Here is a 16,381-nt window from a genome sequence, read left to right as displayed (position 1 = left end):
TGGATTGCAATTTTCAATAAGGTGGCGATCAGGGTAGGCCTCATTGAGAAGGTGGCATTTGAGCAAACACTTGAAGGTACACAGTGTGCATTCCAGGCAGAGGGAATATCCAGTGCAGAGGCACTTAGGGAGGAGTGTGTGTGGCATGTTTGAAGAATAACAAGGAGGCCAGTGTAGTTGTTAGTCCTAAAGTGTTAGGAGCCTATCTTATTGTTCTGCATTTATAATAAAGCATTTGCCTTCATGAAAGGATCACTACTGAGTGATTCCTAGGTGTCAAATGTTGTTCTCTACCAGCTTGACGTGTACTATCTATCCTTACAACAACCCTATGAATAGTAACTATCATTACCTGCATTTTGTAGGAGTGGGAACTGAGGTTCAGAGCGGGTAACCTTACTGGTGTCGTGCAGGAGGGTCAGGATTTGAAACCAGACTACCTGGCTGCAGAGGCTGTGTTCTTAATCATTACACCATCCAGCCTCTTTATAAGATAGTTATTCTCCTTGCCAGAATTGGAGAAAAAGGGCACGATGACTTCAGTGAGATTTATTTAACTCGGGGTTGATTGGAATAATTAAAGAAAGGAGCTAAGAATCTAGTTCATTCTTTTTTTGCTCTTCTATTTTCTTTAGCTCCTCTAAAGTTATTGAGTTTCCCTAATAAAATGCTTTGAGGTTCTTAGATAAAAGGTGTGCTGTACTGTAGTTTTCTAATGATGATGTATTACTGTTCCAAACAGCTATCATCTCAAGTATTGTGTGTTTTATAAAATCCCCTCTTGGGGTGGCCGGTTAGCTCAGTTGGTTAGAGCATGGTGCTGGTAGCACCAAGGTTGCTGGTTCGATCCCCCATGGGCCACTGTGAGCTGTGCCCTCCTTAAAAAAACAAACAAACAAACAAACAAAATCCCTTTTTTTGGTCTTTTTTTCTTTCCTTTCTTTTCTTTTTTTTTTCAATCCCTCTTTATCAAGCGCATAAATTATAATGAATTCCAATGTGTGCATGCTGACTCCTAACAGGAATGATCAGGGGTTAAAAAAGATCGTTGTAGCTGAACTTTCTTCAGACAAAGCATCCTATTCCAGGATTTATTTCTTTAGAATAAAGTTATGCACAAAGTGTTTTGGTTTGGAATGTTCATTTCTGTGGGCATGTGTTGTATACTTTCCTTACCTAATCAAAAAAAAAAATATCCCCAACATCTTATTAAGAAAAATTTCAAAGGTACAAAAAAGTTGAAAAAATTGTAGTGTGTATACCCGTATACCTACCAACTAGATTCTACAGTTAACTTTTGCTGTATTTGCTCTATCCATCCCTGTATGCATTTATCAATCCATCTTATTTTTCAGGTACATTTCAAAATGAAAGTTGCTGACATCAGTATACTTCATCCATAAATTCTTGAACATGCATATCATTGACTAGAACTCAGTACTATTTGTTTATCTTTTTAGTTTACATTTATGCATAGTAAAATGCACAGATCATAATTCACTGAGTTTTGACAAATGCTTACACCTGGGTTCAAATCCTGACCCTCCTGTACGACACCAGGAACGTTACCCGCTCTGAACCTCAGTTCCCTCACGTACAAAATGCAGGTAATGATAGCTACTATTCATAGGGTTGTTGTAAGGATAGACAGTACACGTCAAGCTGTAGAGAACAACATTTGACACCTAGGAATCAATAGTGATCATTACTATCCTCTCATAAAGGCAAATGCTTTATTATAAATGTAGGACAATAAGATAGGCTCCTAACACTTTAGGACTAACAATGATTATCAAAATATAGGACAGATGTTGGCAAACCTTTTCTGTAAAGGTTGTTCCCATATAGATAAACTATCTTAGGCTTTGTTGGGTTATTGGGTCTCTGTTGCAATGACTCAACTCTGCTATTGCGTGCACGAAAACAGCCATAGACAATATGTGAAAGAAAAGGCATGGCTGTGTTCCAATACAACTTTATTCACAAAAACAGGTGTGCTCCAGATTTGGCCCACAGGCTGTCGCTCGCCCACCCGGTATAGAATACTACCACTACTGCAGAAACTTCCTTCATGCCCCTTCCCTGTCAGTACCTACCACGTCCCCCCAGAGTCAACCAGTGTGGATTCTTTTCATCATAGATTAGTTTAGCCTGTTCTAGACCTTCATATAAATGGAATCATACAATATGTGCTTTTGTCCATGGCTTCTCTCAGTCAACATGTTTTTGAGAATGATCCATGTTGTGTGTATCAGTAGTTCGTTCTTTTTACTTTTTTAATTGCAGAGTAGTATTCCATTGTAGGAATATACTAAATTTGTTTATCCATTTTGGTATTAATGAACACCTGAGTGGTTTCTAGTTTTTTACTATTGTGAACAAAGCTGCTATGAACATTCTTATATAAGTCTTTTTGTGAACATGTTTTCATTTCTCCTGGATAATACCTAGGTGTAGACTTGCTGGGTCATTAGATATGTATTTGTTTAACGTTTTAAGAGATTGCCAGTTTTCCAAATTGGCTGAACCATCTTGTACACTAACACCGGCAATATACTATGTTTCCCCGAAAATAAGACCTAGGTGGACAGTCTGCTCTAATGCGTCTTTTGGAGCAAAAACTGATATAAGACCTGGTCTTATATTATGTTAGATAAGACCCGGTCTTATAGTAAAATAAGACCGGGTCTTATATTAGTTTTTGCTTCAAAAGACGCATTAGATTGTCCGGCTAGGTCTTATTTTCGGGGAAACATGGTATAAGAGTTCCACACCCTCACCAACATTAATTTCAGTTATTCTGGTAGATGTGTAGTGGTATCTCATTGTGGTTTTAATTTGCATTTCCCTGATGACTTGATGTTGAGTACCTTTTTGTATATTTATTAGCCTTTGTGTATCTTTCTTTATGCAGTGTCTGTTCAAGGCATTTGCCCATTTTATTTCGCTTGTTGTTTTCCCAGTTATTATTGACTTATAGGAGGTTTTATATATTCTGGATGATACTAGTCCTTTGTCAAATACATGCTTTACAAATATATTCGCAAATCTGTGGGTTGCCCATTCATTTTTGTAATGGTTTCATTTGATGAGACAAAGTATTTAATCTTGATGAAATCTAATTCATCAAAGTTTTCCATTTTGTTTGGCTTTAGAAACCTTTGCCTCTACTCACATTACAAAGATACTCTCCTGTTTTATGGTTTTAGGTTTATGTTCAGGTCTATATTCTATCCTGAATTAATTTTTATAAATAGTGTAACGTAAGGGATCAAAATACTTTTTTTTTTTTTTTTTTTACCCATGTGACTATCCCATTGTTTGAGGTCTATTTGTTGAAAAGATTTCCTTTTCCCATCAGATTGTTTTGGCACCTTTGACAAAAGTAAAATAACCATGTAAATGTGAATCTGTTTCTCATCTGTATATTCTTTGGCATTGATCTCCTTGTCAATCCATAAGCCTTACCGTAGCTTTATAGTATGTCTTGAGGTTAGGAGTTCAAATCTTTCTACTTCTTTTTGCTTTTTCAAGATTTCTTTGGATATTCTTTGGATTTGCATTTCCATATAAATCTTAGAATCAGATGGACAATTTCTATAAATCAATGATGGAATTTTAATAGGGATTGGATCAGATCTGTAGGTTAACTGGGGGAGAAATGATATAATAATATTGAATCTTCTAACCGAGGAACATGGCATATCTATCTATTAATTTATATTTTCTTTAATTTCTCAGCAAAATTTTGTAGTATGGAGTTTTCAGCACATCTTTTTTGAGTGTGTATGGGGACACATTTTTGGGTAAACTTATTCCTGGATATTTTGTTTTGACAACACTATAAATAGAAATTTTAAATTACATTTGCCAATTGTTTGCTGTTTGTATATAAAATAAAATTGTTTTGTGTATTACTCTTATATTCTTTTACTTTATTAAGTTCAATTTATTTTCATTAGTTTTTTGATTCCTTGGTATTTTCAATGTAAATAATTATGTAATCTGCAAATAGATTCAGTTTTACTTATTCCTTTCCAATGTTTATGCTTTTTATGTTTATTCTTGCCTTATTACACTGGCAACAACCTCCAATACAATGTTAAATGGTAAAGAAGATACTGGATGTTTTATCTTGTTTCTGATATTAGAGGAAGTGCTCAATATTTCACCATTAAGTATGCTGTTAGCTGTAAAATTTTCTAGATGCCCTTTAACAGGTGAGGAATTTCCCATTATTCCTAATTTGCTAAGAATATTTTATTTTGAGTGGATACTGAATTTTTTTCTAATGCTTTTTCCGAATCTCTTGAAATGGTGATATGCTGACATATGAATAATATGGCTAGATTTACATATACCATTTTACTGTTTTTTTCTTTGCCCCTCTTTTTCATTCCTCATGGCCAGCCTTCTTTTGGGTAAGAACAAACTTTTATTTAGAATCCAATTTCCATTTTTCTATTGTCTTTTTTAGCAATACAATCTTTTTGTTTTAACAATTTCTATCCAAATTTATCTAGACAATTTTTTTTGTCTAGATATAATTCATACAACATAAAATTCACCTTTTTAAAGTATACAATTCAGTGGTTTTTTTGTATATTCACAAGTTGTGCAACTATCACCACTAGCTAATTCCAGAACATTTATATCGCCCTAAAAAGAACCATATCTATTAGCAGTCATTCTATCTTCTTGACTCTAGCCGCTGGCTTTCACTTATCTACTTTCTATTTATTCACCTCTTCTAGGCATTTCACATAAATGGAGTCATATAATATATGTCCTTTAGTGTCTGGTTTCTTTGACTTATGATAATATTTTCAAAGTTCATCCATGTGGTAGCATGTTCAGTACTTATTCCTTCTTATTGCCAAACAACGTTCTATTATATAGGTTATATTACATTATGTATATACATTCATCGGTTGATAGACATTTGGATTGTTTCCACTTTTTTGTTATTATGAATAATGCTGCTGTGATCATTTGTGTACAAGTTTTTATGTGAACATTCATTTCTGTGGTTATATACCCAGGAATGAAATCCTGGGCCGTATAGTAACTCTACGTTTAAGGTTTTGAGGAACTGCCCTATTTTCCAAAGCAGCTGCACCATTTTATATTCCCACCAGCAAGGTATAAGGATTTCAATTTCTCCATATCCTTATTAACACATGATATTTGTTTTTCTGATTGTAGCATCCTAGTGGGTGTGAAGTGGTATCTCATTGTGGTTTTGATTTGCATTTCCCTGAAGGCTAATGATGTTAAGAATCTTTCATATGCTTGTAGGCCCTTTGTGTATCTTCTTTTTTAGAAAAACATTTTTTATTAGTTTCAGGTGCACAAAACAATGTAATAGTTAGACATTTATCATTTACATCCCTCACACAGTGACAACTCCTCTCCCCCCATCCACTATCCCTCTGACATCGCACACAGCCATTACATTTCCACTCTCTATTCCTAATGCTGTACTCCGCTTCTTGTAAGTATATACATGTATAGAAAATTGTAATTGACATTCACTGAAATTCATCAGCTTCAGGTATACAGTGCAATGATCAGGCATCTACATTGTTCCTGAGGTGGTCTCCCTAATGAGACAAGCGTCCATCGGATACCTTACAAAATCTTTACAACATTATTGATTACATTCCTCAAATTGACTTTTGTATTCCTGTGGCATTCTTGTGGTTACTGACTGTGCTTTCTAATCCCCTCACCTTCCCCCTTATCCCTACCCTCCTCCCATCTAGCAACCCTCAGTTTTTCCTCTATGTCTCTGAGACTGTTTCTGATTAGTTCATTCATTTATTTTTTTTCTTCAGATTCCACGTATAAGTGAGGTCATATGGTATTTCTCTTTCTCTGACTTATTTAACTCAACACGTTGCGTACGGCGTGGTTTAAATCCCTCGTGAAGATTCTCGTGATCCGTGCGCAACGTGTTAACATAATGTTCTCTAGGTCCACCCATATCGTCGCAAATGGTAAGATTTCATGCTTCTTTATGGCTGCGTAATACTCCATTGTATAAATGTGCCAGTTTCTTAATCCAGTCGTCTACCGATGGTCATTTCCATTGTTTCTACGTCTTGGCTGTTGTGTATAGTGCAGCAGTAAACAGGGGTGCATAATTTTTTTTTTAATTAGAGTTTTGGATTTCTCCGGATAGATACCTAGGAGTGGAATTGCTGGGTCATAAGGTAGTTCCATTTTCAGATTTTTGAGATACCTCCATACTGTTTTCCATAGTGGCTGCACCAATCTGCAGTCCCACCAACAGTGCAGTGCACAAGGGTTCTGTTTTCTCCACATCCTCGCCAGCACTTGTTGTTTGTTGATTTATTGATGATAGCCATTTTGACTGGGTGAGGTGGTATCTCATTGTGGTTTTTATTTGCATTTCTCTAATGGTTAGTGAAGTTGAACATTTCTTCATATGTCTGTTTGCCATCTATATGTCCATTTTAGAAAAATGTCTCTTCATGTCCTCTGCCCATTTTTTAAATTGGGTTGTTGTTTTTTTGGAGTTGAGTGAGTTTTTTAATAAATTTAGGATATTAACCCCTTATCGGATATATCATTGGCAAATGTATATCTTCTTAAGAGAAATATCTATTCAGATCATTTTCCCATTATTTCATTGTTTCTTTTTTATCTTTTTATTGGTGAGTTGTAGTTGTAAGAGTTCTTTATACATTTTGGATACTAGACCCTTATCAGATATGTGATTTGCAAATATTTTCTTCCATTTTGTGAGTTATCTTTTCACTTTGTTGATAGTATCCTTTGCAGAATAAAATTTTTTAATTTGATAAAGTGCAATTTATGTTTTGTTTGGTTACTTTGTGCTTTTCATGTTATATCTAAGAAACCATTGCCTAATCCAAGGTAAAGTAAAGTTTCCCCTATGTTTTCTTCTAAGAGTTTCAAGTTTTAGTTCTTAAATTTAGGCCTTTGGTTCAATTTCATTCTTTTCTTGTGAATATCCAGCTTTCCCAGCCCCATTTATTGAAAATACTGTGCTTTCCCTACTGAACAAACTTGGCACCTCTGTTCAAAATCCATTGACCATAAAAGTAGGAGTCCTTTGACTTTGTTTCTTGTTTTCTTTTTTTTCCCCTCCTAATTGCTCTTGTTGGAACTTGCAGTGTCATGTTGAATAGAATTGCTGAGAGGGGAAATCCTTGTGTTTTTCCTGTTGTAGTGGGAAAGCTTTCAGTCTTTCATTATTAACTGTGATGTTAGCTGTGGATCATTCTACTTTTAACCAACTTTATTCAGGTATAATTTATGTACAATAATCTACATATATATTATAGCGTACTACAAGTCAATGAGTTGACAGATACCGTGTTTCCCCGAAAATAAGACCTAGCCGGGCAATCAGTTCTAATGCGTCTTTTGGAGCAAAAATTAGTATAAGACCCGGTCTTATTTTACTATAAGTAGTAAAATAAGACCGTGTATAATATAATATAATATAATACCCAGTCTTTTATTAAGTTTTGCTCCAAAAGATTCATTTGAGCTGATTGTCCGGCTAGGCCTTATTTTCGAAACAGGGTATATGCCACAATAAAGCTACTGAACATTTCACAAACCCAGTAAAGTTTCTTGTGTCCCTTTTCAGTATATATTGTTTTATGGTTGTTCCAAGGATTTTAATTTACATTCTTAATTCTTCAGTTTTTGCGTAGATTTAACATTGTATTTAACATTTAATATTTAACAATATTGAACAATTTAATATTGTATTTAATAGTGTATTATATAAATTATAAGAACCATGCAACCATTTATTTTCTCCAGGTTTTAAGCTATAGTTGTTTTGCGTGTGTGTGTGTGTGTGTGTGTTTCACATTCATATATCATAAGCCATGCAATGCAATGTTATAATTTTTGCCTTATACAAACATGCATTTTTCAAGAACTTAAGAGAAAATATTTTTAAATTTTTATAAGATCCAGTTTTTCAATTTTTTTGTACTGATTGTGCCTCTGATATGAAGTCTAACGCTTTGCCTAGCCTTAGATCCCAGAGATTATTTTTCTAATTTTTTAAAGTTTTATAATTTTAGGGTTTTTCATTTATGATCTATGAGACCTATGTTATTTTTTTAAAAGAATGATTTGCTGAGATTTATTGATTTAAGGTGATAGAATTGAATTGTATACAATATTGTTAAATACAGTTCATTTCTTTTTTTCCTTCTCTCTTTTTTAATTAAAGTTTATTGGGGTGACTACTATTAGTAAAGTTACATAGATTTCAGGTGTACAATTCTGTATTACATCATCTATAAATCATATTGTGTGTTCACCACTCAGAGTCAGTTCTCCTTCCATCACCGTGTATTTGATCCCCTTTACCCTCATCTTCCACCCCTCCACCCCCCAAACCCTCTGATAACCACTAAACTATACAGTTCATTTCTGATTTCTCTTAGTGTTCTTCTTACTCAAGTTGTAGTCTTCTGTTGTTGATTATGATAGTGATGCCAGAAATTCTCTCAACTTGAGCTTCAGAACGCAGGTTATGTAGGAACTTCTCAGTCTTCCTCAACTTTGTAAGGTTGTTTGATAGCCTTTGCTTGGAGTCTATCAAGTTCTTTGTTAATTCTTTCCTGCCTCTGCCTTAGTTTTATTTCTTCATTAATTCTGTGCTTTGCTATCCTAAAATCCTTTTGGTTCCTGCAAATTGTGTTTTTGCTTCCTTTATAATATCACGGTAAGGTTGAGCAGGTGGTGGTTCTCACATTTTTTCAGTGAGTTTAATCTTGGTTTTTCTAGGGGCTTTGGAAATACCAACTATATCATGCATCTTAAAATAATATAAAATCAGTGGACTCTGACCTCCAGTATTAAAGAGCACATGGTTAAACTCTGGACCACTGCTACTATAATGGGACTTTGTTGTTTGTCTTTATAATATTGATTCTTCCTTGGATGTGGACATTGTGTATGCTCTTGGGTTCTTTAAAATTTTCATCATATTGACATCTATAGAGTTTGATAAGTGTTCTTAACTTCTTGCAATCCTATCCTTTGTAGATTTTAAAGGTGCTTTCTTGGTACCATGTATGTTGTGGTGGAGTGTTCTTTCACTTTCCAGTTCATCCAGAAGCTTTTTGGGGGTTTTAAACCTGACAACCAAAGGAAAATATTATTCCCAAGATCTTCTTTAAATTCATTATTAAAGAGATTACTGGATTTTGGAAATGCTTCCTGGAATGTTGCACTGATAGCTTGTGTCAAACAATCAGGATACACCTTAAATTTATGGAGAAACCACAACCAAAAGCAATCATGCAAAAGAGCAATAGAGGCTTGTGAGAAAAAATAAGTTGTCAAGATTTTAATAACATTTTAATCAAAGTTGTGGGCTTTTAAAATAAAAAGATAAATTCATTCAGCATCCAAATACCTGGGTAGGTCAGTAAGCTCATCTGTTTTGAATCCTGAGAAGTTGTAACCCTCTATATTCTTCTTTGTTTCCATTTCATTCGAAAGTATTGTCATCTTTTTCTTATGGTACTTCCTTAGAAATGCCTTGTACCTTTCCAGTTTTTCCTTGAGAACCTGTCCCAGATATGCTGTCCCACTCAAATATTTTAGAGATGTGGTTTTCCAAAAGAGATTCCCCTAATCTTGACTCCATGATCATGATTGCATTATACATTCGAGGGACATTTTTACCCATAGATGTGTATAAATTAAAGTAAATGCACTATATTCTTTTGTTTTCTTCAGAGTGTCTACCCATTTATTGTTATCTCCAAAATGAGTTTTCCTTGGCCAATAATCCCAATTTTGAAACTTTAAGAATTCTTCATTGTTCTTTGGAGGTTCTCGCATTTTCTGGCAGTGAGGTCTGTGCATCCATTGAGGGAGTAGTTGGCCTGCAACGGTGCAGTAACTTTGCAGAGAAGAGAAATCAGCTGGGCCGTAGGCGTCACTGCGAGCTGGGAGAACAAACTGGAGTTGCAACTACACTTGGAGAGTATATTTCCAGAACTGTGTCCCACTTATGTGGTCCTTGCCAGTTTCAGGAGGGAACCCAGTGCGGGGCTGGAAAGGTGTGAGGGCCAGCCTGGCAGATCCTGGCCCTGCTCCTGGAGCCTGTCTCTCAGCAGAAGAGCGGCATCCCCTTATGCCTGGAGAGGCCAAGGTGGGACCTATTTTGTTGATTTCTGTATACGGCGTAAGGGGTTTTCTTGTTTCTTTTGCCCGTAGGTGTTCAGTGGTTCTAGTACCATGCCATTTGTTGAAAAGACTATCCTTCTGTTGAGTTCCTTTTTACATCTTTGTCAGAAATCAGTTGGGCATATTCGTGTGGGTCTTTTTCTGGACTATTTTTTAAAATTCATTTATGTGTCTAATCCCTCTGTTACTTACATACAGTCTTGATGACTGTAGCTGTATAGAGAGTCTTAACATTGGGTAAAGTGATTCCTCCCACTGTCTTCTTTTTTAAAAGATGATGTAATACAGAATTGTACACTTGAAACTACGTAACTTTACTGATCATTGTCACCCCAATAAACTTTAATTAAAAAAAAAAAGATTATTTTAGGACTTCTACCTTTCCATATAAATTTTAGAATAAGCTTTGTCTACAGCAAATCTTACTGGGATTTTGATAGGTATTGCATTAATTCTCTATATAACTGTGGGGAGAATAGACATCTGTACTATGTTGAGTCTTCCAGCACATGAACATGATGTGTCTCTTCATTTATTTAGGTCTTCAATGATCGCTTTTATTAGCTAAGTTTATCCCTAAGTATTTAATTTTCTTTGGAGGGATTTTAAAATAGTATTTTTGAGTTTCCATATGTTCATCGAAACGCTGTTGATTTGTGTGTGTATCTATGTATCTTGTATCCCATGACACTGCTGAACTTATTATTAGTACTAGGAGGGTTTTTGGTGGTTTTTTTTTTGGTGTGTGTGTGTGTGTGTGGATAGAATCCTTGGGATGTTTTTTATGTAGACAATCATGTAATCTTTAAAATAGAAGCAGTTTAATCTCTTTCCAATCTGTAAGCCATTTAGTTCTTATTTTCCTTTTATTGTGCTGGCTAGAATTTTGAGTACTGTGTAGAATACGAGTGGTGAGAATGAATATCCTTACCTTGTTCCCAGACTTAGGGGAAAAGCATTAAGTCTTTCACCATTAGGTATGATATAAGCTATAGATTTTTTTATACATGTTCTTTATCAAGTTGAGGTAGTGCCCAGCTATTCCCGACTCCCTGAGAAAATGCCTTTTCTGCGTTAATTAATATGATTATATTATTTTTATTTCACCTATTGATATAGTGGATCACATTGACATTGTTGGATTCAATTTACTAAATTTTGTTGAGGATTTTTTGAATCAAGTCCATGAGAGATATTAGTCTGTAGTTCAGTTCTTCTGTATCTTGGCTAATTTTCTGTCTAGAGTTCTATCAATTGCTGAGAGTAGGGTGTTGAAGTTCTTAATTATTATTGTGGATTTATATATTTATCCTTTTAGGTAAGTGATGTTTTTCCCCCATTTGTTCTAAAGGTTTCTTGTTTGGTACATGCACATTTAGGATGTTGTATCTTGGTGGGTTGATCTTTTTATCATGTCCCTCATCATCCCTAGTAATTTTTTCTCTGAAGTCTACATTATCTGATATTACATATCTACCCCTGCTTTCTTTTGATTAATGTTAGCATGTCTTTCTCTATCCTTGTACTTTCAACCTATTTATCTTTGTTGTTTTTGAAGTGAGTTTCTTGTAGAATGTAAATGTATATAGTTATTTTTTTACCCACTCTGCCAAATTTATCTCTTTTAATTGGTGTATTTAGACCATTTACATTTAAAATAATAATTTATATCTTAGGACTTAAGTCTGCCAATTTAGCATTTGCTTTTTATTTCTTCCCTATATTTCTCTTTTCTTGCCTTCGTATGAGCTACTTGTAATTTTTCTTTGGATTCCTTCTTGTTTTATTTATACAATTTTGAGTATATTGGGCTGTATAGTTAGTGGTTTCTGTAGGTATAACTTATCACATTCTACTGGTATGGACATTTTACCATTTCAAGTTAAGTATTGAAACTTTACTTCCATTTAGATCCCTTTACCCTTTCCACTTACTAAATACTTCTCAAGTATTTCCTCTACATATGGTATTCACCACTATAGATGTTATAAAATTTGCTTTAACCATTTAATGTGATTTAAGAAACTTATAAGGAGAATAGTCTACTATGTTTTACCCTTATTTTTGCTCAATGCATTGTTTTTCTTTTTTTTCTGAAATTACACGCCTCCGTGTATTATTTCTTTTCTCTGTAGAAAGCTTCCTTTAGTCATTGTTTAAGGATAAATCTGATAGTAACAAATTCTTCTAGTTTTCTTATGTCTGAGTATATATTTTCCCCCTTCATTTCCAAATATGTATTTTGCTGGATGTACTACTCATGGTTAGCAGTTCTTTCAGCACTTGAAAAATGTCTTGCCACTTCCTTCTGGCCTCCATGTTTTCAGATAAGAAATTTGCTGTCATTCAAATTGGTGTTCCCCTGTCAGTAATGTGGAGTTGCTTCTTAGTTGCTGTTAAAATTTTGTTTTCAGAAGTTTAATTATGATGTATCTTGACGTGGATTTCTTTGGGTTTATTCTGTTTGAAGTTCGCTTAGCTTTATGAATCTGTTTTATGTCTTTAGCTGAGTTGGGGGAGTTTACAGCCATTATTTCTTTGAATATTTTTTTCTGCTTCACATTCCTTCTTGTCTTCTTCCAAGGCTCCAGTTGTATGAATTTTCAGTCTTTTCCTATTGTTCCCCAGGTTCAGAGGCCCTGTTCATTTTCTTTCAGTCTCTTCTCTTTCTGTTCAAACTGAGTAAAAAATATTAATCTGGCCTCAAGTTCACTGATTGTATTATCTGTTATTTCTAGTCTACTGTTTAGCCCACCAATTAGTTTTTAAATTTACTTTATTGCATTTTTCAGTTCAATAATTTCTATGTTTTTTATAAGTTCTATTTTTTCTGCGGTTTTCTAGTTTTTCATTTGTTTCCAGAGAAATTATAATTACTCACTGAGGCTCTTTTTCTGATCGTTGCTTGTCAGATAATGCCAACATCTGATTCATCTTGTTATTGGTGTGAGCTGATTTTCTTTCCTCCTTTGACTTGTGATTTTTCTTGTTCTTGGTATAAGTGACTTTTTTATTGTATGTTGGACATTTTAGATATAATGATTGGAAACTTTTGATCATATTTAAATCTTCTATTTTAGCAGACACTTGCCTTGTTGAGTCTGTAGATTCTAGCCTACTTTTGTGAGTATTAGTTCCAATGATAATTTAGTTTTCTAATAATTTAGTTTTAGCTCTTGTAATGCTATTCTGGTCTGCTTTGTCTTCTGGCTTTGGCTGAACTCTTGCTGAGTCCCTATTAGTACCACAGCAGGAGCGGAAGGTGCTGCTCTGGGCTGTCAAGTGTTAGATTTGGGGAGTAGGGCATGCTGGACCCACAGGATGAAGGGAGAACATTTCCCCTTCCCCTGGCCTGTTTTCTAGCCACCTGATGCTGGTTTCCTTCGTACTCCATTTCTGCTGGTGACACTGGGGTATGGAATTACTTAACCTGGCCACTGTCTACTGCTGGATAGAAGGTCAGTAGTTGTGGGATCTGCATGGCTCTCTGCCACTGGGTAGAGGGCTGGGAAATAATGCCCTCGGTTGCCTTCCCCTTTGGGTGAAAGGGTCAGGAGACACCTGGCCTGAATCTTTCTCTACTGCATCGTGGAACACCAAGAGCTTCCTGATGCTCTATGCTACTAGACTCCTTCCTGTTTTCCTTCGGTCTTGTAAGAATATGATATTTCTTCTGAGTTTTAGCTTCTATAGGGCTTTCCCTCAAGTGAAAAGCCATAAATATGGGAAACTCATCCACTGTCCTTCCTTTCATCCAACTGACACCTTCCTCCCAGTTTCTACCTGCTTTTGATTGTTCTCTTATGCCTTCAGGCAGCTGTTTTCTAACATTTGTCTAGCACTTTTTGTTGGTATCTACAGTGGGATTAGTGTGATGGAACCATTACCAGATGTAGAACCTCTCTTTCCTAAATTTTGTCATAGTAAAATATCAACCCTGACTTAATTGAGGTAACCGCTGTATGCTCATCAGTAAGCCCTGAAGAGCTGATGACAGAGGGATGAAGTGAATTTCATTCATTCATTCATTCATTCATTCATTCATTAAATTTATTGGGGGTGACATTGGTTAGTAAAATTATATAGGTTTCAAGTGTACATTTCTTTAATGCATCATCTCAAAGGAGCCAAAAACATAAAATGGAGAAAAGAAGCCTCTTCAATAAATGGTGCTGGGAGAATTGGATAGCCATGTGCAAAAGAATGAAACTAGATTTCTATCTGTCACCATGTGCCAAAATTAACTCAAAATGGGTCAAAGACCTCAACATAAGACCTGAAACAATAAAATGCATAGAAGAAAACATAGGTACTAAACTTATGGGCCTTAGGCTTAAAGAGGATTTTATGAATTTGACATCAAAGGGAAGTAAAAGCAAAAATAAATGAATGGGACTATATCAAAAAAGCTTCTGCTCAGCGAAAGAAACCATCAACAAAAAGAGGCAACCAACTGAATGGAGACGATATTTGCAAACAATGCCTCTGATAAGGGGCTAATATTCAAAATATATAAAGAACTCCTATAACTCAACAACAAAAAACACAAACAATCCAGTTGAAAAATGAAGTGAATTTCTAGTTTGGGGGTATTTTTATGCCAAGGCAAAGTTGAGAGGGATCTTCAGCCTGATCAAATAGAAAGCTGTGCTTATATTTTGTGTCTGTGTACCAGATAAAATTGAAAATTCTGTGCAGTAGAGATCTGTATCTAATTTATCTCTGTATTCCTAGCACCTACCATAGTGTTTGATATAAGTAGTTGCTTGTTTCATGTTTGTTGAATAAGTTAATAAGAATTGCTCTAGGTATTTCGATCAGCCTACTCTTCGGGGGAAAAGGGTTCTTTGTTGATGTTTATCATTCTTGTTGCCTAATCAGGACTTCCAAATTGGTAATGAACTTATATTGGTGTGTAGCCTAAGGTCTGTTCTTATTTCTCCGTGTAGTAATAGACTAAGGCATATAGGAGACAGGAAGTGAAGCATGAATTCAGATGTGTCAATTGTGGTTTTGATTGTTTTATCTAATAATATGGCAAACCACTTATTCTGATTTTTATCTACTGCTGAGGTCAGCATTTTTTACCTCCTGTTGTGTGATCTGTTAGTATTAGTGCATTGGTACTTCTGGTGGTTAAGATTGGTTCCTTTTCAGTTGGCATTGTGCTCTAATCAAACATCTGTTTTGTTGGTTTCATTTTCAACCTCTGGCTAGAAATATTAAACCTCAGCATTCTTCTCTGCAGTTGCCTACCTGCTCAGTACAGTGTTTGAGTATCCCTTTGGTTCTCTACCACAATATTTGCATTAGTTTTTCTTTTTAAAAATATTTATCTAATTACTTCAATTACATAGGTAATACACCAATATATACTCCTGGTAAAAATTTAAAACAATGCAAAACCCCTCCCTGTGTCCTTGTCCTTTCTGTTATGAGCTTGATATGTGTCCTTCCAGATCTCTTTCAGTGGTTACATACATAGATGTGTATCCTTAGACCTTATGGTATTGTTTTTTGGCTTGTTTTTTGCCTTTAAGCACATAAAAGAGATCCTATCATATGTGTCACTTTGTAATTTTTAACTCAATTATGTGTTCTGGAAATATGTCTCTATGTAATAGCAGATTTTATTTAATTGCCCCGTGGTATTCATTAATAAGACCACACTGCAGTTGGTTTAGCTATTCCTCCTACTGACGGACCTTTTGGCTGTTTCCAGTTTCTCACTGTTTTAACTAAGATTGCAGTGAACAAAGTAGATCATGCTAGAGGAGACACTAGGGCAAAATTAGGACCATAAGTTCTACTTATTTATTTATGTATTTGTTTTCTTTCATAACTGTGATTTTATTAATTGTTTTGAGGATAAGTACACAGACATTTCAATTTGTACACAATTCTTACGGTATGTACCAAAAACCTAAAAAGTCATGTAGTTGTGATTCTTTTCTAAAGTAATTCCAGTGCCTTTCCAGCTTACAATTTGGAGGTTAATTTTCCTTAATAGACTATCAAGTACCAATATCTTTAAATGTTGCTACACTGTTACATCCAAGTCCTACTAATTCAGTTTAATATCATATACACTACATATTCAAATTTTCAATCTTTCACAGCACATTAACAAAATGACTAGGAAAAACTGGACTACCACGACCAA

General features: G+C 35.0%; 1 protein-coding gene and 1 pseudogene across 4 annotated transcripts in view; one reads left to right on the top strand and one right to left on the bottom strand.

Moving 5' to 3' along the window:
* Nucleotides 1-16,381, top strand: part of WNK3 (WNK lysine deficient protein kinase 3) — a 162,243-nt gene that overhangs the window by 72,966 nt on the left and 72,896 nt on the right. The window lies entirely within an intron of this gene.
* Nucleotides 8,471-9,870, bottom strand: LOC109434106 (protein FAM227B pseudogene; annotated as a pseudogene).

Source organism: Rhinolophus sinicus, chromosome 18 (assembly GCF_057876585.1).
Source record: "Rhinolophus sinicus isolate RSI-liver-muscle chromosome 18, RSI-T2T, whole genome shotgun sequence".
Lineage (NCBI taxonomy): Eukaryota > Metazoa > Chordata > Mammalia > Chiroptera > Rhinolophidae > Rhinolophus > Rhinolophus sinicus.
Note: the sequence above shows the minus strand (reverse complement) of the source record. Positions and strands in the feature narration are given on the sequence as shown.